Below are 26,780 nucleotides of genomic sequence, written 5' to 3'. Positions count from 1 at the left end.
CTTAGCACATGTGTTGAATTTACCCTGAATCTGCCCTGGACTCTGTCCAGTCACTAACAAGAGTTCCTTTCTGTAATCAGAAATGTTGTTGCATTTTGTACAATGTTGTTGTGTATTCTTAAATTAGTTTTATGAAATGCTGCTTTACTGAGGAGGAGCAGATAAGGAGCCAGTCATGTTTTATGCCCCTAGTCAACCCAGATAGCTCGAGACTCTTTGCTGCAATTCATTGTAAAGCATTGAAAAATGCGTCCCAGAATGCATCTTTATCATTTCCAGGCTTTACATTTTAACCACAGAACTTGTTCTGTGTTCCAGCCTTTAACCCCCTACCAGCTGGAGTGAAAGCTTTGTCCCCAGAGACTGCTGGTAAATACAGACAAGCGTGTGTGAGAGAGAATTTCTGTGTCTTCAGGGAGAGAGAGAGAGAGAGAAGGGAAAAAAAAAAACATGGGGGAGGGAGGGGTGATACGGGAGCGGGTGGGGGGTGGCGGGGGAGGAGGGGGGATGTTGCTGCTTGGGTCAGCAGTTTTTCGCACACAGCCCTGACAAAGACCTCTCTGTTCTCCTGGCCAGTCGCTCAGGGAGACGCCCTCATGATAGCCCGGTGCCTATCTCAGGGGTCACGCCTCAGCCCCAGCAGCAAGAGAAGCTCCAGTTTGTTTACTTCTGCCTTTCTGCCTGGCAGCTCCACAGGTTAACCCTTCAGTGTCTGACAGCAGCCTCAGCGTTTCACAACTGACAGACAGACTCGAAGCTGTTTTACTGCAGTAATCTGTTTCTCTCAACGTGCCTAAACGTCTTCAGCTCCCTCTGTGATCTCACAGTAAAACCACTTGATCACTACAATTCTTTGTTCGGTTCTTCGCTCTGTTTCTGCGAACAAAGACAAAGTGAGAGCACAAATGAGTTCAGAATATCTGACTGCTTATGTGATGACATTTCCATTATGACCATCTGAAAGCTTCCTGTCTCTCAAGGTTGGTGTGAGACAGGTCAACAGAGGATGCATCTTCCTGCATCATGAGTGTCACAGCATCTGTTTCTTTCTGGATGAAGTAATTGATCTCCAGCTCAAGATGTTTGTCTAAAGTATCACAAAAAAAAAAATATATATATATAAAAAAAACAGCTCAGTTAGTGTGAAAACATTCTTTTCAGTGTAACCAAAAAGCATGAAGAACAAAAATAGGACATTATGTTGAAAAAAAAAATAATATGGCATTATAAAATTCAATAGGTGGGGCTCCAGCCTCTGAGGAAATGAACTTCCTTTCCACAGAGAATAGGTCCTGCCACTCTGAACAGTTGCACATGTCAGGTGTAGCACTTCAGCGGGGTGTTAGGTCAAAACACGTTGGTGCAGCTGCAGCTGAGAAGTAGCTCTGGGGAATAACACAACTTCCTTCATAGATGAGTCTGCTCTGTGGACCATCTTATAACAACTGACGGACTCCAATCCTCACACCTACCTGAGTCTTGGAGGTGAGGACATTGTTGCACGTGAGAGACGTTCTGCAGAATAGTGTTGCTTCTCAATAAAAGTTGGTTTTGAGCAACAACTTTAAAAGCCCAATTTAGTCAGAGATGATTGCAATCAGTATGTCGTGAATATAGCTGTGTTATTTTGTTCAGTGAAACAGATTGCCATCACACATAAATGATGAGGCTGCAAGACTGTCAAGTTAAAACAACAAGCTTATCATAGCACAGTGTCAGTAGCTGCCATCTACTTAACTTAATTACGTTGTATATTCATTTTTTGCCTCTGCTAGACAAAAATACACATTAAGTGGTTATTTTATTGACTATGATGGACACAACAAAAACACAACACAACATGGGTGTCACATTTGTATTTTTAAATTATATTTAAAAGTGAACTCCCTAAAAATCTGGGATGAAATTAAAAATTTTTTTCTCAACTTGGATTTCTGCCTTTGATGAACATAATGGATAATTCAATTTAAAAGAATTGGAAGCAGAATGTCAGAAAAACACCCATAATATCAGAACCTGAACCTCTGAATTTCCTTAATTGGGAAAGTCACACACTAAGTAGATGCTGGCCACTGATATTTAATTAGAGTTCCTGTGTTAGCCAGCTGATCCACTCTTCAGCTTTTTCCAAAACCAAACCAGCAGAGTCCAAAGTCACTGTGCCATGAGAGGCAATCTACATTCAAAAAGAAAACATGAGCCGTGAGTCACAGTGTGTTGGAGTGAGCTGTTCCTCCCTTACCTGGCTCCGCTGTGACTGAGCCACGCTGCCTTGGCTTTACAACCACAGCCCCGTGCATATACTCACACAGCACCACCAAATAAGGGTGGGGAGCCGCCAACCCATCTCCGACGGTAATAAAAGTTAAATGTAGCCCAGAAGTCGAGACATGCCTCCAGGGGGGACTACACTGGGCGTCCACTATTGTCTCTGTCATCTCAGGCCTGCATCAGGCTAGGGAGGATAGACTACTGTAATGATAAGTGGGTATTTATATGGTGGTGACTGCTGTCTAACTCAAGACAGATGAGTGGTAAGGAGCTGCAACACAGTCAAACAGGCTGTGGAGGATGAAGCAAACCCTCCTTTTCTCTTCATGACTCCGTCTCTGGGATAAGAGGAAGAAGTGATAATCTGCAACCAGAATTATCGCCTGGTGGATGTATGCCTGTGCCGCACCAAAATGTTAACCCTTTGTGTGAAAATTTCTCCTGATTGCTGGGTGAAGCACTAACTGAGGGAAAATGTGTTCTGTGAACTCGACTGTGGCACAGCAGCAAGGTGGTTATTATGATCCGCTCACAGCAAGAAGGCCCTGGGTTCAAACTGTGGTCTGGGGTTTTTGTGTGGAGTTTGCATGCTCTTCCTGAACCTGTGTGGGTTCCTTGTAGGTGCCCATGTTTCCTCCCACAGTCCGAGGACATGCACGTTCAGTCCTTTGCTGACTCTGAAATTGTGTGTGAGCGTGAATGGGTGTTTCTATAAGTTGGCTGGACATTGACCTTTGATGACCGAAAGGGGAGGGTTTGGGGGGGTTTGACTGACTTCATCCCCCCTAAAAGAGGTACAAATAACAGACTGGGGGGGCTGAAACCTGGGTTCCCTTTACACCCTGGAGAAAATGGTGACCCCCCCCCCCCCCGATAGTCATTGTAAAATTCGCACACTGCCGAAAGGTGAATAAGTTACTCACAAAGCTCATCTTTGTTGTAATTGTTTCTAATTTCTAACTTGTGAACATGCACATACATTCACAAGGCCAAAACTTTGTTTTGCAATGTCAAAGTGACCTTTGACCTTTGGCCACCAAAAGCAAATCAGTTCATCTGTTGATTTGTGAAAAGAAGTTCCATCACGTGACGTCAACCTTTGGCTTTTTGGTGGCCAAACAATGAGCAGCACAACCTTGAATCCAAGTGGATGAAATATTCCTGAGGGTGTTACAGATCATGTTCAACAAGACAAAAACTGAGATCACTATGACCCTGATTTTTGACCTTTGACCACCACCAAAATTTAATGACTTCATCTTTGAGTCCTAGTGAATATTTGTGCCAAGTTTGAGTCCAATATAGATGATCCTGAGATACAGGACAAATAGACAATTAGAAAACAGTGTAGTATTTTTCATGGGAGGGTGAATGTGAAATAATAATCAATCACTTGGTGCAGCACAGTCTGTACTGTCACGGATCAGATTAAGGAGGACTCAATAGCACAAGTCAGAGACAGCATAAAAGTTCAAAACAGTTCATCTTTGTTCAGGCTCAGTTGGCAGGAGCAGGCACGGGCAAACATTGGGAAAAGTCAGAACATGAACTGCAGTGACAGGCAAATAAAACCTGAGTCCAAATTAAAAACAGACTGGAAAGCTACAGCGTGGCGAGCACAATGAAGTATGAGAGAACTGATTAGGGAAGAGGGAATAGGTGAGTGGGTGGATGTCTAAAAGGCAGGAAAGTCTGGGTTATTGGGAGGCAGGGGTCTGAAACGACAGGGCGGTTAGTGAGAAAGAAAATGCAGACTGGCTCTGATACCTCCTCATAACCGAAAAAAAAAAAAAAAATCAACATGAAGAATGGAGCCTCGCTTTGAATTTTTAATCTTGCATAAAGTGGCATCACCCTGGCCATTATTCATTCACCAGCAGCAATTTAGACACACATTTTCAAATGCAAACACAGGTTTCTCCATTGCTGACCTTATGTCTCTGGTCCTCGCGGTCAGGCTTTATCTGAAAGAAATGTTTTTTCTGATCCAATTACAGTGAAGTTGTGGTTATGACAGTCTGTCTCTTGGGGGCGGGGCCTAACTCTGCTGATTGTTTGTTTATTGACTCTGCAAACAACTGTGAATGCTTCCAGAAACCTGACTTGGTTGTGGTATCACTGTACACAGTGACATAACGACTTGGTGACACGACACCGTGTGCGTCAGGTAGGGGGTAATTATTTCCAGCCTACAGGCAGTATGATGATGAATTCATTTTGCAAAACATATAAAACAATTAGACGTGTGTTCACAGGGATGATTTATATGCAGGTAGGGAGAACACCACATGAATGATGTAGACAGACAAGATATATATAGAACGTATAAGCCTCGCTGACGTGACAAAGCCGGCGAGGACAACAAAGAAAGTGACAACTTGACTTATTGCAGGTTAAACAAGAATTCACCTCTTTCTTTGATGTATGTGACAGATACACTTATACAATAACACTTACACAATATATCCCTTTGTACTGTAAACAGAACCACAGTATCTTTATATAAAAGTTCCTTTTTAATATGTATGCTCAGTATGATTGTGTGAGCTGGTTCCTGTGGTTCTGCACTGTATTCATTAAATGGAAATGCCCCCAATTTTACACAGCAAGGGTCGATTACTGAGCATATTAGATTGTTTTGATTAGATTGATTGTCTACTATATAACAAAATGATAAAGTGATATAATGCCTTTAATCATATTATCACAGCTCCAGTTGAAGTTGAATGAGGCTAAGATATTGATCAAGTGAGATGATTTGCAGAGAAACTTTTTGACCTTTATATAAACACTATAAAGCGTCGGTGTCTGCGCTTTAGAACAGCCAACACGTATCGCAATCCAACTGGGTAGCCTGCTCTGGTAACAACAAACATTTCACCTTATTTGACCCGAAATCTTTGCACAGACACACCTCGGAGCAGAGCCATGGATTAATCCAAACAAAACCCAGGCTCTGCAACTTTGAGTTAACACAGTCCGAAACCAATAAGGGTCAAAGGCATCATGCTTTAGATTTTGCCTGAGATATTGCACGTAAGTGAAAAGACATCAAAAGTGGCCCATGGACGCAGAATATAGATCCAAGAAACATTTTCAGCTTCTCATTCTCCTCATCTTCTTGCCTTTACCATCAGTGGCTGTTATGTTTTTGAATTGATTATTTCTTACTGTATAAGTCTCCCTCGGTGCCATCTGGAGCAGAAGAGGTCTATTAGTACTGTAATATGATGAGGAGGGCAAACAATGTGAACAGTCATTATCTCTTCCCTTAAAACACAGATCCTTTTCCCTTCCAGTGTTTTCATTACAATTACTCAGCTCAAGTATAATTTCCTCTGAATGCCCTGAAATATCTGAGGTCTCTGCATTAAGGGTGGCCTTAAGAAGTCCATTGTAAACTTAAAAGAAAATCAGTCGAACACTCTTCTCGTTTAGCGCAGTGAACGGATATGAAATATGACTTCAGGCCTCATGGGAATGTGCTGAAAAGAGAGTCTGAGAGGAGTAACCAGGGAACTCTCCTCAAGCCAAGTCATTGTGTTTTATCAGTGTTTATATAGCGGGGTGATTGAATGTAGCAAAAGGTAATGAAAGAGTCCATTAAAGCAGAAATTTCAGTTATTAATATGTTTAACAAACATCAGTGGAGCTATGGGCCTAATGCTGGGTGAATGATGTGTGGGAGAATACAGCCTGATGGAAAAAACAAACAAAAAAAAAAAAACAACCATTACCTTCAACGAAAGTTGCGATTGGCAGGGTGAATGTAAAGGATTGTGTCACGTGTGGATATTTCTTCCGCTTCCTGAACATTTCACATTTTCGTTTTTATCATTAAAACTCAAATTAGTCTTATAACGTTGAACATGTAGCAATCACTGCAAGTCCACAGCAGAAAGGTTAAGCGGTCACACATACTGTTATAATCACCAGCTCGCCCCCTGAGCACCAGCGTCCAGCTTGGATGTTGTGTGTGTTTGTGCTCTCCTGCATTTACTGCCCTGCTCTGCAGCTGGAAGACCAGAGGATAGAGGCATTGTTTTATATGTTAACACAGTCTATCCCGCTGAGGTAAAAATAGTTCCCAGCTCTATTCTCTCATAGCAAAGCCAGCGATGGCTCGGCCAAAAACAATATTTGGACATGGCAGCAGATGTCCCCAAACAAGCCCAGTAGGACAGGCCTGTGAGGGGAACTTTTGGCATCACGCAGCTACGGAGAGAGGGGGAATAAGCTGGAAACAATGTGGTTTATAAGGACACTTGAGGGAGAGCACGAGTGCCTGCCTGTATTGCAACTCCAGACACTCAATGGGAGGCTCAGATTTATAGATGATGAGGAACCACCCTCTTTAAAATAAATGGAGGATAGTTCACAGGGTTTGCCAACTTATTCCTGGCTCTAAGTATCTCTTTCTCTTTGATTTGGGACATGATAAAGGGATCCCTCCCACTTTCTTTTGCAACTGCTTAGATTTTTTGGAACGATATCGGCGCACTGAGACGAAAAAATTGACAGGAAATGAGCACTAATGGCTGCCTCACGGATACAGATAGTCTGATCACTGTGAGACTTCCCAGCCAGCCAAGTCCTTCACTGTTGTTTTTCTTGTTTATTTGGCTGAGAGTCCTACTTTCGTTGGTTTTTCTCATTCAAGGCTCATTCAATAGAATCATGCAAGGAAAAGGAAAGTAAATCCAAGTAAAATTCCCCCAACTTTGGGTATCTGACAAGGGAGTCACTTTTATACGTATGGAAAGCATTCTGAATGACACACATTTCTCCCAAAGTGATCACCGCGACAGCCCCTCAAAAGATGAAGCACAAATCCATCTTTTCACAGATATTAATTTGTACCGTCTTTGTGAGCCTCTCATAATGAAACCTGAGTCACTGCTGCTCTACACTTGAACTCTGGATGACACAAACCTGAACTTTTCAGGACAGAAACACACCAGCATGCAAAAAAAAAAAAAAAAGAACGGTTTAAAATAGGTGTTTGTGCAGTGCAGTGTTAGTTATACATTGGTATAGAAGGACATTCATGTGACAGAGGGAACCGTCTTGTGATTTATTTTTTTTCCCCCATGTGTCTCAGACTTTTTGATTGAAACATAATTGCTTCTTGGAGTAATATGTTCAGAAGTCACTACATTTGTGTTTCACAGTGAAGTCATAGTGAGACACATACGATGTGGTTCGCACAATGAGCCTTGCCTGTGGTTTGGTTATAGTAACACGAGCACTGTGGCAGTGAACAATCATGGTCTCAGTTAAATGGTAATTAAGTTTCATGTTTGTTTCCCACTTCGGGTCTCATTTCACAGCTTACTAAGACCAGGATCTCTGGCTGAAATCTACTATAACAACATTTGATTTTATCAAATTTGTTTGTAGTTTTGGATACTTTTTACAGGCTTATAAGGGTTTGCATTGGTGAATATTGTAGTTAAAGTAGTTTTACATAGATATCCTTTCAAGGACACAAAGTATGATTTACCAAGGCATTTTTTTCCACCCGTTGGCAACACCATGACCTTGGAAAATAAACAATGGGCTCAGAAAGACAATAATATCTGATAAGATTAAAAATGTTAAGTAGTGGAATCAATTAATCAGCACCAGCTCAATGGAAATACTACTGTATGTCTTGGAGAGCTAAAATAAAATACTTTGTCTTGCTATCTAAGCTTACTAACCACACAAAGGTCTTGTATTGTACACAAAACCAACTCAGTAGTGATTTACTGTTTAATGCCAACACATAAACAGCTCTGGTTTTACACACAGCTACTGCACAGCTACTGCAGATTAAAATATATGCAGTGAAGTGCAACAGAGAGTAAAACAAATGCACTCAGATTCTTATATTGCTGCACGTCCACTCACCAGTTGTCCCACCTTTTCTCATGACTTCAGGAGACACCTCGACACCCTTAAGAGCCGCAATGCTGATTTTCCATCTCAATCAGCAGTATCGAGGAGAGAGAAACCTACACCACCTCCAGGGACCATCAGACAATGGCCTTCACATCAGGTTTTACTCCCCCTGCTCAACCCGACTAACAAACTGTGACCTAGACCTGGCACTCTTGACATGGCACCGATTCAAATCGACAAGCTAAGAGACATTAGTGCTACATGATCCTGGTCTGGCAAGCATATAATGCTTCCAACACCACTGCCAAAAGGCAAAAACAGCAGGGGCTGTAGGTTTCACTCATTGGAGCGTGTAAAGACACATAATATCTAATGTCTCGCATGAGCGCTCCTCTGAGCTTTTATTACTCACAGAATAAACGCCAACACAACTGCATTACTTATTCTTTACCGAGCTTATCCTACAACACGGGACACGTCTCTGTTGTCAGCGACACAATACAAACACTTGAGCCTGCACTGAGGCAGGTTTGTAACTAACATTGTGTGACATCAACACAGATAATTGAGTTGTTTTTCAGACATCAACACGTCTAACCAGCTGAACCAGAAATGCACGGGGATATAGCAGAGGTTTAAGATTTTGGCTACTGTTACTGCAATTTCACTCAGCAGGATCGTGAAGTGCAACAATACAGGACCAGCACAGGTAGGCCACACATCACAGTAGTTACATTTAATTGTAGAGCTTAAAACAGACAACAAAGGTGGAAAAACGGTTGTATTGCTCCACAGCTGTGTCCTATAGTGCCATCAGGATAGCGACTAGAGAGCAGAGGGAAGGAAGAAAGGCGACAGGAGCACCTCTTATTGTCACCACACTGGGTTATTGTTCACACTCCTTCACATGCAACCCTCTGCCCTGGGGCTTTTTCATCATGTTCTGGCACGTGAGCTACAGCTGAGAGGTCCTTTCCCTATCTGAGGAAAAAGCCACTTGGCAGCTGCTGAGAGAAGGTCAGGAAGGAAATGGTGACAGAACAGTCATACGTTGGACTTCCTCTGGCAAAGCGGGCTGTGCTTTAAGACGCTGAAAAAGAGACGTGGGCTGTAAAACACTGTGGTTTCGGGAAGCCTACTTAGAATTGAAATACATTCAGTGGTGGTGAAATGCATAGAGTCCCACAGAGTGACTCTGTATCAGCTTTCCCCGTTGGCACAGTGTTGCACACCAACATCTTTCAATGGCTGAATGTAGATCTTGATGTTTTGAGACCCCAAATTCATTTATCATTCATGCAGTCAATCCTTACCCATAATTCAGCTTGACCTTAAGCGGTGATGAAATGCTGGTTCTGTGGAGATCATGATCTAAAGGAAAACATGGAAGCTGGAGCTGGAGCGGACCATCAACTCATACATCCCTGCTGATTCCACGGTCCATGAGCAGGCTGGTGTTTGTTTCTTTCTCATATAAATGTTTTTGACTTCATGGGGAGAAGATTGGCACGTTAGTAGTTGTTATTAACGGTAGGCTCAGCTGCTGGAATGCTGCACCATGTGAGGCTCGTCGTGAAGAGGCCACAGTGATTAGAAGTTGTCTTTGTTCTGCTCGTTGGGACTCAGAGACTTTCACTGTAAACTAGCACACAGCGCCAAACTGGTCTAACCACTGGCACTGATGTTGACAGTCATACAGCACATCATGCACTCTGGTTTGTTTCAGAGGAGACACAGTATTTTGACCCGTCTCCATTGCAAACAGCATCTGGATTTCTGCTTTTAAAAGACCTAGCTTTAATGGCTAAAGCACAGGGTGTGATGGACTGTGTCACTCTGACATTGTGGTCTTTCTATTTTTTCAATAAGATACGTAGTAATGACATAAAGTGCAAGCAGATTTTGGAAATGAATTTAGTTTGAAGCAAAGTGAGTAATCCCAGTGTTCCCGGTGTTTTTGTCGCATTGTGTCTTTTTGTGTTTTGTATAACCAGATGGCTTCTCTATGTGGTTTGTGTGTCTCTTTGAGGGCTGAAAGGCCACTATTTGAAACACACTGTCCCTCATTATTCACAGGGCTGTTGTTGCAGTCTGGATTACAGTGTACTGTAGTTTAACAGCCAAACTGAGCAGAAACTCTTTGTGTCGGGGGAAGATACAAAGAGGCAGGCAGGAGAAAAGTGTAGAATTAAAAGAGCCAAATGAGCAGGGAATAACAGGATGATGATTTTATTCAAACAAGCAGAGCTCCATATGTAACTTAAAGAACCAAACCGATCACCTGCAGTCTCTACTTCTTTTAAGACTTTTGAATGGGAGCATCTGTAACTGAAGGCAATTTCCCCTCGGCGATCAATAAAGTATGTCTGATTCTGATTCTTTGTGGAACGGAGGAGAAATGACCCCAGTTCTTTTGTCAGCTATTGCTGGTTACAAGTGGACAAACAGCATGAACAGATGAAAGATGCTAACAATGCTAAACATTCTGCTGGTGGCTGGTGGCTTGGTTTTTTCTCCCCCCTTCGTATGAAACAACTGCACGTAGAGTTTTGAGTCATAGCTGAGTATTTTTACATCATCAACACATCCAAAAAGAGACACGTGATTTCTAATATTGTTCTGTAACTACTGAACTACCAGTTCCTGACAAATAGTGTGCTGTTGGTCACAACAGCTTAGCAAACACAATAACTTGCCAAGTTGTCTTTAAAGTTACATAAGAATTTGTTTAACCATTAACTTTCCTGTCCTGACCAGTATGAGCAATACATCTTTTACTTTACAGAAACAAACAGCACAGCATGACCACACGCTCTTTTCGGCACGATTTGAAGATATTGGCAGCTAACGTGGCCTTTAATTTTACTAACTGTAAAATAAATCCTTCTCACACAAAGTACCTAATGTGTAAGTATTGGCTATTTTTCAGACAGATTTTGTCAGTGAGCATTAAGATCAATGAGATACGGGCCTTTTCCGTGCTGTGGATGTCATTGCCCAAATGTCTGAATTAGTTCTTACTTCACTTTCCCACCGCTTGACAGACACAGCAACCTCATCTCAGACACCGACTGCTGCTGATAATGTTGTGGTTTCACATATTACTATTGAAAGGAAAAAGTGAACATGCGTCACTAAAAAAAAAAAAAAAAAAAAAAAAATCATGCACTGCACACGTTGCACTGATGTTTTAACACTAATGACAAACTGTCGCTCCCACACATTGATTTGACTGCCAGTCCTCTCCTTACACTCAGGTCTTTGTTGTTCATGGGTGTCTAAGGGTTGGTTTTTTTTCTTATTCCTCATGAATGTTCCCTCTTAAATGTTTAGTGAGATCACATGATGTACACAGAGTACATTATGCTAAATGGTTGCATGTAAAATGAGGAGGATTTTTATGTTGTTGTTTTCAGCTTCAGGTTTTCGTTAATATGAATGAAGCTGCATCAGAACCTAAAAAATGACCAACTTAGATGATTTTCATTATAAAATGTGCAGTTTTGTGCTATTTTCCATAGAAACTAAATACATTGTCTGTGTCTCTGAGGATCCTTGAACATGTTTCCCTCCTTCCAGGACATTTTAGAATATGACCCATCTGGCATTTCATAACCTGCAGTGTTTACATGTTAAACAGGTTTCTTCTCCCCTGCTTTTTGCCGGTTTACTGCTGAATTTCTTATTTTTCTCAAAAAACAAGTGTGCAAAACATTTCATTTCATTTAATTTGTAGGACACAGTGATGCTTTGTGATGGTTTCTAAGGGCAGCACTGCAGAAAAAAGCCCCAGTAATTGCCACTAATGGTCATAAGTAGTGTTTATAAGGAAACATCTTTTAAGTCTGACCAACACAAAGCTCCTGATGTGATTAAAATTACAGCAAAGCCAACTCTTCCTATTATGAGTCAGGTTCCTCAGAAAAAAAAAGCCACTACGCTGGCTGTCAGGATATTGAGTGATGGGGAGCTTGTCCATTTTGGCACAGGTTTAATTTTGTTTGGAGAACATTAAACTTCTGGTTGCTCAGCAGTGCACAGGGAAACAGCCTTTGGCTCCACAGACACTCACAAAAGGCCAAAAGGGAGCTGAGCAGAGCACATGAAAACATGAGTAATGATATCCAGCTGCTGGGGCACACACACATACAGGCGCACACACACACACACACACACACACACACACACACACACACACATACATGCACACACAGGCACCGTTTGTGACAACACAATTCAGTAGCATAAAGCTTCAACAATCAACATAGGTCTATCTTTAGGAGACAGACCAGACAGTTTCCAATACTGATATCTTGTTTTATTTCTTAACTGCATTATGTGACAAGAACTTGTCACTCACACCTTTTTCCTATATGCACACAACAGACTTGCTAGATATTTGCAAATGCAAATGCCACAGGCCTCTTGTCTGGTTGAAAGCTGTGGGCGATGAGGTTTTCGGGGAGTGGGTGTGTGTTTTGTGTGGAACGCTTTGTTTGCCCCGTGATGTGGTTGTTAATGATCGCTCTCATCTCCACGCTGAAAACACACACATTTATGAGACGTTAGGCTATTTCTCTGGTGACTCAGGTTTCAGTTCTGTTTACACATGGTGGCTTCTAAAGAAATGGGAAGCACAAAGGAAGGTGTGAGGTGTTTATGTTTGTGAACACAAGTCTGCCTGCATTACGATAATGACAGTAAATATGGCTTTTCGTGAAATTGACTTCATTCATTTGGGGACTTTTCCAGCACTTGACTAACACTTGAAGACGTGACATCTGTCCCTATTGAAAGTTATCTTAACATGATAAGGCTCATAGAACAATTCAACACCTTAAAGGTTTCAGTCCTCCTTATGATGGTGAGGTGATAATAACATTTTGGAAACTACTGACTCCAGCATGCAGTCAGCACCGGGACAAAGAGTGCACGTTTCCTCCAGCTCTCTAAAAGAACCGAAAAATGGAATTCAACAAAACCAAACAGACAAAGTTATCCAAAGGGAATCCCTGCGGCTGTTGTAGTGAGGTGTGTAGCAGAGCAGATTCCCTTTTCTTGTCTGCTGTGTGTTTGTTTTGGTGTGCAGCTATGGTTCACTTCTCCATGCTGCAGAAGCAAAGACCCAGCAACAGAAATAGTGCTGGAATCAGTGAAAAAGGATACAAGCCTTTTGCACCAGTATTACAAAAGTGATGTCCTTAAAACTAGGGAACAATATGTTTGGTTGGTTGAATAAAAAGTTACATGACTCCCAAAGCAGTTTAACTGAATTATTTTCATGCCTTTCCTGTGTACTGGGAGTCAGCAGGAAGTCAGCTGGTTCAGTCAGAAAAGACCCCAGAAGGTCAGGATATACTGAAATACTAACATACTGGAAATAAACAACAAGCTGAACCTGAAGTCACACAACACTTGACAGTGAGGTGAAAATCAGCCATCAAAGGGGGACAGAAAAAGTGATTGTTTGATGGTTCTGTTAAGCAGTTTTTATTATGGGAAATTTGGAGTTGCCATGGAACTAAAACTGCGTGTTTGGATTGTATATATAAACCCACCCAGGTGCAGGTAGAGCTGTGAGGCGACAGAGTCAGAGGTCTGGAAGCAGTCTGACATATTTACATCTTAATGTGCATGCTCTTTGGACCTCAGCCACTCATAAGCTTTGACTTTTGAAGGACACAGAGATTTGGCACAAATAGAATGACATCCCTTCCTTGTAGTTTATGTGTAGTTTGATAGAACAGCCACAGAAACGTGGTTTACAGGAAGATAATCTCCTAGAAAGATCATTTCTGTTTAAGTTTTTTTTTTTTTTTTTTTTTTTTTGATCTTGGACATCTTAAAACAGCTTTAGGGAAAATGTTATCATGGCCAAGAGTCGCTGTGGAAACAGACACAATAACTTTATTTCCCTTAAAGTGCTGCAGACTGGAATCTGTCCCAGGGTGCATTTGTTGAAAAGCAAGAAAAGACCTTGGACAGTGTGACAGTTGATTGCAGAATGTGTCAACTTGCTGGCTGTATTTCAGCCATAAGTAGCAGTGGCCAGGCCAGAGTCATAATTTCTCATTTTTATTGTCCTTGTACTCTGCTTTATATATTAGTATTTCAGCATCTGCATCATATTCATGTAAAACTGCGGATATTAAATTCAGAACAGAGCTTGTTTAAATAACATTAGCTCCTTTATCTATACAGGGAAAAATATATGGCAATGAGGTGGAAACCACTGTGAAATTCTGCAAAACTGTAGCTTTAAATTAATATACGGATGACTTGTAAGACTGTGACCAAATTATGTTCATGATTCACATTTAATATTTAAAGGAAACTTTGATGGTGCAGCTCAAATAAAGAGGCTGTGGCCGGATACAAATCAAAGAGCATTTTAAAGAAGATAAGGAAAAATATGTAGCTAATGTAATTTCACATCAGAAAAGAAAACAGTTGAAGATTGTGGACATTTGAAAGTTTGGAGCTAGTTTCCTGAATTTCCCTGAACCTTTTTTTGGACATCCAATTGTCATAATCAGTGGCATTGGCTTCTTGAAGCATCGTCATGGTTTGTCGTTCATGTTTAACTTTTTTTTTTTTTCTTAACTGTTGAGAGACACTCACACAAGAATACTTGACACTTAACACTGTCCTTCCCCCCGGTCATTAAAAAAAAACACACTGTCAGATAAGAGACAGAAAAACAGAGATTTCTCTGTTTTTTTTTTTTTTTTTGAAGGATTATGAAGTTGACAGAAAAACACAGAGATGCTGCAAGATGAGCTCAGAGATTGTGGGAACGCAGACAAGCAAATCGTTGCAGTGCTGCCAATGTATATTAAAGAGAGTGGATTCCCCCCAGCTCCCCTCCTTGACAGATAACTACACTTATACAGACAGACAAAGGAAGAAGGAGGAGGTGGAAAGTTATGGACAGCAAGGAGCAAGCAGTCAAAATGAAAACACATAATAGCACTCTTCTGACATGAAACTGCATATTGGGATGAAACTAAATAACTGATGTGATTATGATAATATGAGGCAACACTGTGGAGCCAGGAGTGTTTGGTCTGTCTCATTTATAAAGTTTGGTGAGGCCTTGAAGCTTGAAAAACTTTAACAAATAGCAAGCAATTAGTAAAATCTCTTCATAAATGACGAGAGATGATAAATGATGTAAATAAATTGATATTTACCGTGAGATGTCTTGGTTAAAAAAAAAAAAAAAGTATAAATAATATAAATAATGGTGCAAAGCATGGTCTGGTCACACAGACACAATACAATCAAATATATTTATATTTATTTTCAAGCCAAGGTGGGAGGGTAGCTAGCTTAGCTTGGCATAAAGATTTAAAGTCAGACCATTCAAACAAAGTGACCCACATATCAGAGTTTGAGAGAGATTACACAGCCACATATAAGAATGTTCTTCAAACATCCCAGTCCCGTGAAAGCTTCATTTATTTACCTACTATATGATAGTTTTATCTCATGACCAGGATTTTTAGGCGAAGACTATGTCAGTATCTCGCAGCGCACAAGCTGCTTGACCCCTCCGACCCTCTGACACACACCCCACCCTGCAGAGAAGACAGGAAACTCAGTGTGACACATTTGACAGAGCCCATCGCTATCACTGGAGCATGGGTCCAAGCAAAACAAAAAAAGAAAACACTGAAAAACCATTGAAAATTTTTCGTATGCACACGCACGCACACACACACACACACACACACACACACACAAAACAACCAGCACCAACCAAAACAAAAGGGGACATCCTGTTTTTCCAGAGCCCTCTCTTCCCAGAATAGCACAGCATGGCAGGGAGGTTGTTATCACTCTTATCGCCGTCCACATTATAATGGTCTGTGCGGCAAGGAAACATCCTCATTGTTTTCTTCCATGCTTCCTTTCAGACTGAGGGCTGGAGTGGCCACGACGACCCTGTAGTGCTGGTATCGCTGTCAATCTCCCGCTCTCGCTGTCTCATTAAGACACTGTGTCTCCATCAGTCAACTGATGTTACATAGATTTCACCTCAAGCCTTATCTCAAATTGATGGAACATGTGGAGGAGGGTGTATTACACAAACATATGCAGACACACATATACAACAGTCTCAGTATGGTGGGATGTGAATGACATTATCTGCTACACTTACACAACCTCTAAGCAGTTGCAAACCAGCGTATCTGAATAGTGCCAGCAATGTTTTCGAAGTTATAAGTAAATGGCATAGTGTTGCATGAACTGACATGTCCGTTGAGCACATGCAGTGCATATCTTGGTAAGAATCTCGTGCACAGCACATTGCTTACACTCAGCGACAGTTTTTGCATCATGCACACACACGAGTCACACGTCAGTTACACCCATATCGGTGTCACTCCCCTGAGCACTTCTCACATCCACACTCACTGATAGTTTGGTATGTGAAAGTATCACAGGCCCATAACAAACAGCCTAATACAGCAGCTGCTGCTCTGCCCATGTGCACTGCGCTGGCACGCCTTACTCCGTACGTAAACCCACACTCCAGGTATTCACGGCATGCAATCCAGTCCAAGCCAGGGGCATTGTGCACATGTGCAGGGGTCAAGGCAAGCTTCAGCAGAGGTCACAAAGTCAGTAATTTGAAAAAGGTCAAAACTTGCAGTTGAAGGGCAGGTTGGGCAGAGGGTTTGGGCTGGGATGGTGCTGCAGCTACATTCCTTCCCAGCAGAGCAGCAGTGTGTACACTGCCAAGGTGAAGATGTGTGTGAGGCTTTGTTGTGCTGTAAAGTTAGTTCTGGTGGGACAATGGAGACTCAGATATTTGCTCCATTTGGCTTTCAGTACATTTTCTATTTGTGTTATTGCAATATCTCGCCTCTGGTCTCGTAGACCCATAGATGCCAAATTGGATTCTTTCCAATGTGAGTATGCCCAGTGACCTTTAACCCCGTGCGCAAACATTTACGGGTAAAACGCACAAATCACTCTTTCGCTTTAATTGTCTGTTTATATCTAGCAACACAAGATGGAAAATGAAAAGGAAAGTTTTTTTCCTCTGGTTCGAAGCAATACTGCAGCCGAGCTTTGCATGTAAACTCTTGCTAGTTTTTTCTTTTGTTTTCAACATTGACATTCAGGGATCCATGCCAACTTCATTTGTGGCCTGGTAACAAAACCATGACACTTCACATCTCAGACGTTACAGACTTAATAATCCTCTGCGCAAACCTGAACATCTACACAATGCACGTAATCATAGCAAGCGCAGACACACACAGAAATACAAATAGAGTGTGAGGGCTATAATTTTACAAAGTAAACATAAGCCAGTTTAATGTAAATGCAAACAGAGATGTCCTCTCTACACACTTATGAGTCAAGGTCGCTATGGCGTGGCATCACTGACACCAAATTCACAGCATAGTGAAAGCTGTGCACCTGTCCCACTAACTGTCACGGCCAACTGTTGAGGACAGACGGTCGTGGGAAAACTTAGGGGGCGCAGCACTGCGATGTTTTGTTAGTCTGTCTCAGCTGAGTAAAGAGATGATTCGCCAGCTGAGGGCAACGAGCTAAATTTACAATCCGGTAGATCTCTTGACCAGGAAAATGTCCCGGAGCTTTGTGTGTCAAAGATCAGCAGGAATTATACTCTAATCATCTCTGGGTATTTTTAGAGGAACTAAACCAACGCAAGCTTACATGAGTTTAGATTTATCTTTGAGGACGTATCTTGTTTGCTGAATGAAGGGAATGTTTGCCACCTTTTTAAAACAGGAAAGGCTGAAAAGAAAAGGCATTGTTTTGTATTAACATGGTTGGCACCGCAGAAAAAAATGAATTAGGGTTCAGTGAGCTTGTTGGGACAAGGATTTCCTGTACTTTTAATGTTAGCACACAATTGCATGTTATTTTACGAGGCATTGTGCTATATTTGATGAACCCTTGTAATAAAGTGTATTATAAAGTATGATAGATGATAGCGTTAACAACAAATTAATCAATATCATGTCATATAAAAACTCACACGTTGCCTACACTGTCTGAACTTAGATGTGTTAGATGAGTTAGATGTCTGGCTGAAATAATAACCATCACCTTTGAACTTAACAGTGGGTGTATTTTCTCTTTAGTTGAAAGTGTCTTTGTGTGAGGTTGCTGAAATAAAAGGAAGTTGTCTATTGTATGGTCACGTTTGTGTGACTTTGCATGGTCATGCTTGTCTGCACATTGACTGTCACACTGAGCACGGTGTTTACTGCACATTCCTCCACCGTGAACAGATGATGTTACTGACACCTTTGATAATCTTTCTGTGGCAAGAAAAAGGATTCCTCACACTTTTTGTGCTTCCAAATCCATTCATAACCCGCTGATGAATCCTGAAGTCAGCCCTGGCGATGCAGATGTGAGAATTAGAATAGCTTTTTACAGGTTTTATAACAATCTAAATGACTTCATTAACCCAAGTTGGCTCCATAAAACCGGGTGAACCAAACAAGGGGAAGAAAATGTTTAATTATCAGAAGCAAAGGTTATCGGTCTGAAGTGGCTGTAGGTTTTGTTGACTGTATCCCTTAATTGGTCAGCATCTGGTGCCAAGACTCAAAGTGAGAGTGAAGTAGTGAAGCAGTGCCAGCAGAATAGCCAGGCCGCGAGAGGAAGGAGTATTGTTCTTGGCACGGATCGATGCGACCATATCCAAACACCCAGATGGACTCCAACAGGCTCCAGCAATAATACACTCACCGAGAGAGAATAGAGGTCACCTCAGGATACACACACAATAAATACATAGTGACCGGCTGTCTCTTTCCAAAGATATTTCTCTGCTCGCAGATCTTATCTACCTCCACAGCACACCAAGGAGAAGTACTTGGTGAACAATTAGTCTGGAATCTAAGCAGACCAGGCTCTCAAAAACAGCACAAGTGAGATGTGAAAGCAGGCAGCTGACACTTGCTAGTCTGTTTTCTCTTATAGGCAGTTCAGGCAGGAAGCTGAGTCTCTATAAAAGATTTAAAGTGCATTTTGGAGATTGTTTATATGCAATAAATTATGTGCATGTGCTATTATGTGTAAATTATGTTCTCTTGCAGATGTAGTTGTCTCTATGTTTCTGTGTATCAATGTTAGTACAACACATTGTGCAAAGAGACTAAGGCTCGCCCAGAGGATGTGTGCGCTAACACATTAATGCCATCATGATTAAATAGTGGAGTTATTATATCCCACAAGATGTGCTTGCGGTCTTAATGTCTAGACAACTGCCGACAGGCAGACATGCAGAAAATAAAAAAAGATATGTACATGTAAACCACAAAAAGACAAAGGTGCAAACTCAATAGAAGTGTGACACCCACAGAAAATCTTGTGCCTACTTATGTCTTCTTTAAGTGCAACTTTCACGTCAGTTTACTGCAAAACACAACCACAAACAATACAGTTTAATATTTAACTCTGCATGTGTATGGTGTGTTTCTGGAGTGTATTTTTTCATATCCTTACCCCACTGAAGGCTTACAAGACTGTGAAATGGAAAAATGTTTTTCTGTCTCCCTCCATCTCTATCACTCTCTCTCTCTCTCTCTCTCTCTCTCTCTCTCTCTCTCTCTCTGTATATCTCCAGGTTTTTCTCTCAGCAAAATAAAAAACGCAGCAGCCATAGCGACAGAGAGCAAAGGAAGACCTGGCCCAGGCCTGTCACCTTCGGAGCGTCCTGATTGGTGGAGGCCTGCTGTGTGAGCTTTGTTGCCGTGTGGCAGGCAGTTCTCTGAGCGTTGCTGTGGACGCAGAGCTATATCAGCAGTCCTGTCAGAGCGGATTTACACCGCAGGCTTTTTTTCTGCTACTGTGACATATTTTGAACTCGATGCACTTATTAACTTCAGTATGAACAATATAAGAGATCTGTTGACTTGAAATGTCAAAGATCTGAACCGTTCGTGCTGTATGGACCACCCGGCCTTCCATGTATTTTTCTGTGAAAATGTCCAATCAGAGGAAGCTTTGTCTACTGGCACCAGATAATAAATGCATTGAGTTGACCTTTTAGACTTTTTCCTCAATTTACAAGACATATCAGTCACAAATTAGCAGGAATTAATGTCCCTAACTCCAGTTCTTATGCAGTTCATGTAGCATTGATTCATGTTTTGTTCACTTAAGGTAGAGATAGCTCCCTTCAGAGTTGGCATTGAAAATGTTTTAGCAAGCGTAAAAGTCCAGTTCATACCTTTCACATTTTGGCTCATCATCTGTAGATTTGCTGTGTTTTCTGTCTATTATTTGGTGTTGGGCAGGTAGCCCACAGTCAGACTGACCCAAAGCAGTGATGCAGCAGAAAACACAGAACCAAAACAGTCACCTCGAAGGTGATAAAGCGCTCCTTAGCACTTTAATGCAACGTTGGGAGTGATTCTCTTGATGAATTTGACTGTATCACTGATACAAGCAACCCCTTTGTCATATTATTTGTCGTAATTTCTTCATATCAAAATATTGACAGTGGCATTGAGTGAAGCTTTAGCTGCTCTCAGTAACCACAGCCCTCAGTTCCAGTCAGCCTCTGATGGTTTTTAATTATATTTAATCAACTGAAAAGGATTACACAGGGATGTGAGTATTGAGATATCCAACTGCTAGCCTTGCCCTCAGCCCCCTCTGCAAACCTGTCTGGCGATATTTCCAAAAACCTCTTGGATGGTTTCTTTTTCTTTGCCACTCGCTCTTAGTAAGCCTCTATAGCCTTTCTCTTTTGGCTCAGACTGCGTTTCTACTTTTGGCATTTTACATGAAAGGTTGGCCAACTTTTAATGGAAAATAACCATGAATATGAAATATATCACTTTTTATCTTCCAGTTCAGTTTAACTTAAATCCAAAATTGAACCATCATATCTGTCATTTTCCCCGCTCCATTAGTTTTCCCCAACACATGGCGACATGATGCGAGCTGTGGTTCCATCGCCCCATCTCTTTGTACTGGGAAATTAAAGTCCAAGTCTCATGACTGTAACAGAAGGAACTGGCAATAGATTGGTCACAAATTTTTCACAACCTTTCTCAATTCAGCGTTGGAATTGAAGACTTTTTAAACCAACCACCGCTCCAACCTGGTGTCGTTATTATTAGCTTTAAACTAATTGATCATACTTTTTTTTTTTCTGCATAGTGTTCATCTGTTTCTTCATACAGGTAACATCCTGTTCATGTTCACAGAATGTGTCGGAGCACATCGCAGCATGCAGCGGGGTCATCAGGCTATGACAGTGCTGTCTTTCATACTTCCACAACAATAAAGTTCAGGTAGGAAATGGTGCAGATGTGAATCTGCTTTCAATGCCATTGTTAGTAACCCTAGCCTCATTTGTTATTGCCCTGTGGCACAGTGTTGATAGATGAGGTGAAAATACAGTGAATAACCACTGACAGTTGTTTCCTCTGTAGGAAAGAGACATACAATGACTTCTCTGATTGTGTTGTTCCCAGACAGGACCCAGATCGAGGTGATGACTTCCTATGACTCCTCTGACTCACTTTTCTGAATCACATCTACAGTATTCATGTGTATGATTTGAATTCAAACTGGATAAGCAGAGTCAAGCATCCATTCTTCCTTTAGCTTTAATGCTGTTTTGAAAATAGTCAACGATGCAGGAAGAAGAAAGCAACACAACACACAAATTGTTGATTGTTTGCTTGTTTTTGACCCGCCACATAAAGCGCACTCAGGTAAAATGCATTAGACAAATAACGGCTGGTGCAATGAATGCACTTGTGATTGGGTGTTTGCGTCTGCATGCACAGGCATGTTTCATACAGCTGCAGCGTGGTCTGTAATTACCTGCTAATATGTCTCAGCATTAGACAGAGCCGTGACCCCTGATGGTTGTTAGAATCCCCAGAGAGCAGCCTGAGGCATTCAAGCTGAACTTTCAACTCACATCAGTAAGACAAAGCAAAATGACCACTTATACATGTACAGGCTCACAGACAGATGCATATGCCAACTCTCATAAAGTACATTCACACAAACACCCTGCACTTCTGGTAAGTTAAATATGCACAATTTTGCAATCAGGCCAGTTTTGACTTAAAGAAACTGTTCAGCATCTTTTTTTTTTTACATGAATAACGATTTTTTACAGAAATGTGTTTTAGTTATTAGTTATGAGTCTTAAAGAGGAGGCCAGACAACGCTGAATGAAAGAAAAAACAGCATGAGCATAGTGAAAAAGTGTATAATAATAATTATTGTTGTTGTCATTATTATTGGCATTTATCATTTAAATTGTAATACATTCCAGACATGTACTCATTTGATGGGTCAGTCTGTAGCTGGAGTTGTGGTGCTACCTGATGAACTAAGGCGCTTCGTTTCATTGCAAAAGTATAATCCTCGGGTTCTCTGTCAATGTTTTTGGCTCCCATATGGTTTTGATTACAGACTCTCAATTAATCCTGGAATAAGTTGGGCCATGAAGGATCCTTTGCCCATTTTTCAGTGACCTGTGAAGGGGCCTCAGAAATGGGACCACCTAGTTGCTTCCATCCAATCAGCCTTCAAATGCAATGAAAGAAAGGACAGTCAGTAATTGGTTGTTTTGATGTATTTACAACTCTTAGTGTTTTGTTTTTTTTTTTCAGGCTGTTGATTGGTTGACAAATAGAGTTTTGTTGTGGTTTTTCACTGTACATCGTCGCTTGAGATGTTCCTCTTTTCTTCCTTCCTTCTCTCACTGAAGGTTTCCAATTTCCCAACTTACAGCTTCAGCTAATGTTCAGACTTTGATACCACAACCTTAAATTTAAAAAAGGCCAAATTACCTCTTATGTATAATAATGGACTTTTAATGGTCTTCTTCAGCCAGTGGGTATTCAGCTATAATTTATTCTAGAATTTCTTGTGACAAGCTAATGAAGGAATTCCCCGCTTAAAGTCCCTTAAATCCTGAAACCATCCCTGGAGGGATTTCTCCTTGAACACGAGATCAGGATAAAGAATGAAGGGCAACATTATGTTCATGATGCATTGCCCTCTACTTCGGCTCCTTTTGCTCAGAACTAACAAGATTAGAGAAAGAAAAATGTCAGAGTTACATCTGCAAAGGCCAAAGTCTACAGTCAATTCACGGATGATAGCCAGGCAAACTAATTAATTCACTTTAAAACACCAAATCAAAAATACCGATAATCAGAGAGCTGCTGCCTTGTGATTAGAAATGATTAAATTCATGAAGTACTGTTAAAACATAGTGATCATTGGGAAGGAAATTTCAAATTTAATTAGACATGTAACTAAAGTTCTTTTGTCTGTGTTATCATGTGGAAAAAAAGACTTTGAAAAGAAAAAAAACTTCTCTGCCATCAGACTCTGTTCCTCGTCATTTAGCACCCTTAATCTCCCAAGGCTTGTCTAACCCTCTGAGATAAGTTCAACTCCGCCGTGTGAGCCTCCCCTCTCCCAGCCGTCAGGTGTAATGTGTCCGACAGCTTTATTCATGCAGTAACACCAGCAGTGAAGTTCACGCAAAGGTAATTAATCTGGAAACTTTAGGCTGCTGCCCATTCACAGTGGACTGCATAGATAATTATAGCTACAGGCTTTCAGGGGTACGAGGGCAATGGAAGTGCTGAAAGGCAGGCTTAAATGGGAAACTGACAAGTTATGCTTAATTCTTTTTGTTTTAGCCTGCAGACCTTTTTTTTTCTCTTACAGATGCCTTTTGTAGGAGTGGAGGGTTATAATAGTAAAACAAAAATGTGTAACACAATTATAAAATTCTTACTGCATGGAACAAGTAAGCACCACAGTTTTAATTTGCATTCTAAGTTAAAATTCGAAATGAACAAATCACCATATTAAACAATGGTTTCTTCCTCCTTTGTTCAGAGAAAGTCATGGCAGGAGGTTTGGAGCAGTGCAGGGGTGGAGCTGTGTTAATGATGGTGCTGATAGATGAGTTGAAAGGACAAGGTCACAGTTCAAACCTGGAGGCTATGACTGCAAAATTACCATTTTAACAAACTTGTTTGGATAGTCCACGACATCTGTTGGATTGGAATGAGTAGGATTCACGTATTAGACACTTGAAACTCTGGATCTTTTTTAATCATTGTTCGGACAAAGGTATTTGCTGAAATGACAGAATATGTTTTATGAAGGCAATTTCTCCAGCAGGATATAAGGTCTAAATTTCTTTAACATCCAAGCAACTGTGCCCCTCACAGCATCGATCCCTCAGCCCGTATGCCTTCAAATTGAGTCGTGGGGTCAGCATTTTCAGTGGCAATACTGCAAAATTTTGTTTTTGATTTCCAGTGAAGGGGAGATGTATTTCTTCTGGCTCAGATGTAGTTTTTACTGCCAGTCACCCTCGACTATTACAGTGATAACTTGTTACTCTCAGACAAAGGTCACCAATAATGATCAACCTAATGTTTTTGTTGGCTGCTTCAACAAGTTAAAAAAAAAAAAGCTAGAAAAACTGCTTTATACCTAGTTGTGGTTAGTGTGTGCCTGTTTCTATAAATGTTATACAATCTACTGTTTAATTTGTGAATAATGTTACCAGTGCTTGCTAGTGGTGGTTTGGAAGTTGAGAGAGAATAGAGGTCTCTGTGTTCAAAGTAAGTCAGTCACATTGACAAACATCCTGCCCATGACCTGAGTGAATGAATATTTCCTGTTGCAGAGAAAGGGCCTCCATGTGAGTGTATGTGCATCTTCCATATATGCAAGAATAAAGTCAGAATGCTGAGGATCAGCTGCCAGCAAAACATAAAGGATAGGAAATAATAAAACTCTGAGATATCTTGAGATAATAATGAAGGTTTTTTAAACCCATTAACAAGGGTCACATTCAACTGATGACAGGCAATAGCCCCCACAGCCAAGAGACCTCTTATCCACAAACAGAATATCATTATCTATATAAATGACTATCTACCTTAATAAAGCTATTGAAAAGCAACATGTTAATTATTACACGACTTTCACTGAACGTCATATCTGAACATGCATGAAGGGGATTAGTCTTATCGGCATCAGTGATAAACTAACTCTGCAGGGTACCTCATTGTGAAACTTTCCCCTCCTTTGGTCCAGTGATGAAAAGCATGGCTCGGCATCCTGCTAATACTCTAATTAAAGCCAAACAGCCACACAGCTTGGTTCACCACATAATCAGTCACCCCCTTCACAAAGATTCATTTTCACAAAAGCCTGTATTATCTCCCTCATTCTGTCCTCATAAGAAGATTATTAGTTAAAATAGCCTGAACGTGATGTGCTTCATAATGTAGGACGGAGGAGAGAAGGCTTTGTTCAGGAAGGTTGAATGTTTACAGAGAATATAACAACTTTTTTTGGTAGCTAAACTAGATGATGTTATCATGAGGAGATGTCATCTGAAGTGTTATTACAGACTCTTATTTTGCTTAATTTTATAAGTTTGAGACCATAAGAGCAGATGCCAGGGCCTTAGGGGAGTAAAAGTGTTATTGAAATTTTGTGTATAGCAGAAAAAAAATCAGGGGTTGAGCCTCTTCACAAACAAAGAGAGTCCACATGTGTAGTGGATTCAAATGGGAAAATGCACTTGTTGAAGCCAACCAGCTGCAAATGCAATCAGTTGAGGTTGTTAGGCGACTTTGAGGCATGCCAAGATGTGAAGATTTTTAACAGGCTTCAGCTGAAAGTGTCCAGAGTAGCTGCAAACTAAACCTGTCATTGCCATTGATTCAAACAAGAAAAAAAAAAAAAAAAAAAAAATTCAACGAATGCACAAATAACTGCACACACAACTTGTGGTCTTGAGACCAGGGTCAAAGAATGTCCCCGAGAGAAAATCATGTGGAAAATAAATGCATTTTTAATGTTTTAATATATCAGTGGGAGCATCTGGAGTTTGAAAGCACAAAATTAAACTTTATGATAGTTTTGCAATGTGTCCACATGTCCTTAATCATACAATGATGGGTTACAATTGTTAAAAAAGAAATAGAAGTACATGTACATATCACTAAGTTACTTTTAAATATGAAATGAAGTATCAATTGGAGGAAAGGCAAAAGCACTGTGCAGAAATTCAAATCCAGCAAATTCTGAACAACTCTTTTATATTCTTAGAGAGCCAATAAAAACTGAGACAACCGTATGTCACCAACCACGATGACATGTCATGCTCCAGAGATTCATTTACAAATGATTGTCTGAAGTCTTGTGTGCAGCAGGAGCCGGTAGGAAAACATATGTAAAAATGTGGTATTATCAGCAACTGGTTTCCTGTCAGTTCTCATTAGGCAACTTCAGTTTACCAGAATTTTGACACTATATTTTCCACATCACATAAACACATGCACCTGACATTTGAGACATAATAAGGCCTCTAATGAAACGACTACATTTTTGTTTGTTTGTGGCATCTATACATTGCCTTTCCGTATTATTAAGATTCCAGATTGCATTTTGGTTCTTTTGAAAGCCCTCATTTTTAACATTATGCAAAGACTTTGTCAGAGTTTTTGCACATTAAATTGTCTTTTTTTCCCCCCACTTTACTTGTATCTTCTGCCACAAATAAAAGTGTTGATTCGTGACCCATAATCTCTCCAACACATTTTCAG

At 40.8% G+C, this 26,780-nt stretch overlaps 1 long non-coding RNA gene across 1 annotated transcript; it reads left to right on the top strand.

Moving 5' to 3' along the window:
- Positions 1–8,794: 8,794 nt before the first annotated feature.
- On the top strand, positions 8,795–25,951 carry LOC115037736 (uncharacterized). Its single transcript, XR_003840473.1, has 4 exons — positions 8,795–8,863; positions 19,781–19,892; positions 21,372–21,458; positions 21,646–25,951. It is a non-coding gene; the product is annotated as an uncharacterized LOC115037736 (long non-coding RNA).
- The last annotated feature ends 829 nt before the right edge of the window (positions 25,952–26,780 follow it).

This window comes from Echeneis naucrates, chromosome 24 (assembly GCF_900963305.1).
Source record: "Echeneis naucrates chromosome 24, fEcheNa1.1, whole genome shotgun sequence".
Taxonomy (NCBI): Eukaryota; Metazoa; Chordata; class Actinopteri; order Carangiformes; family Echeneidae; genus Echeneis; species Echeneis naucrates.
This window is presented reverse-complemented; position numbering and strand designations above follow the sequence as displayed.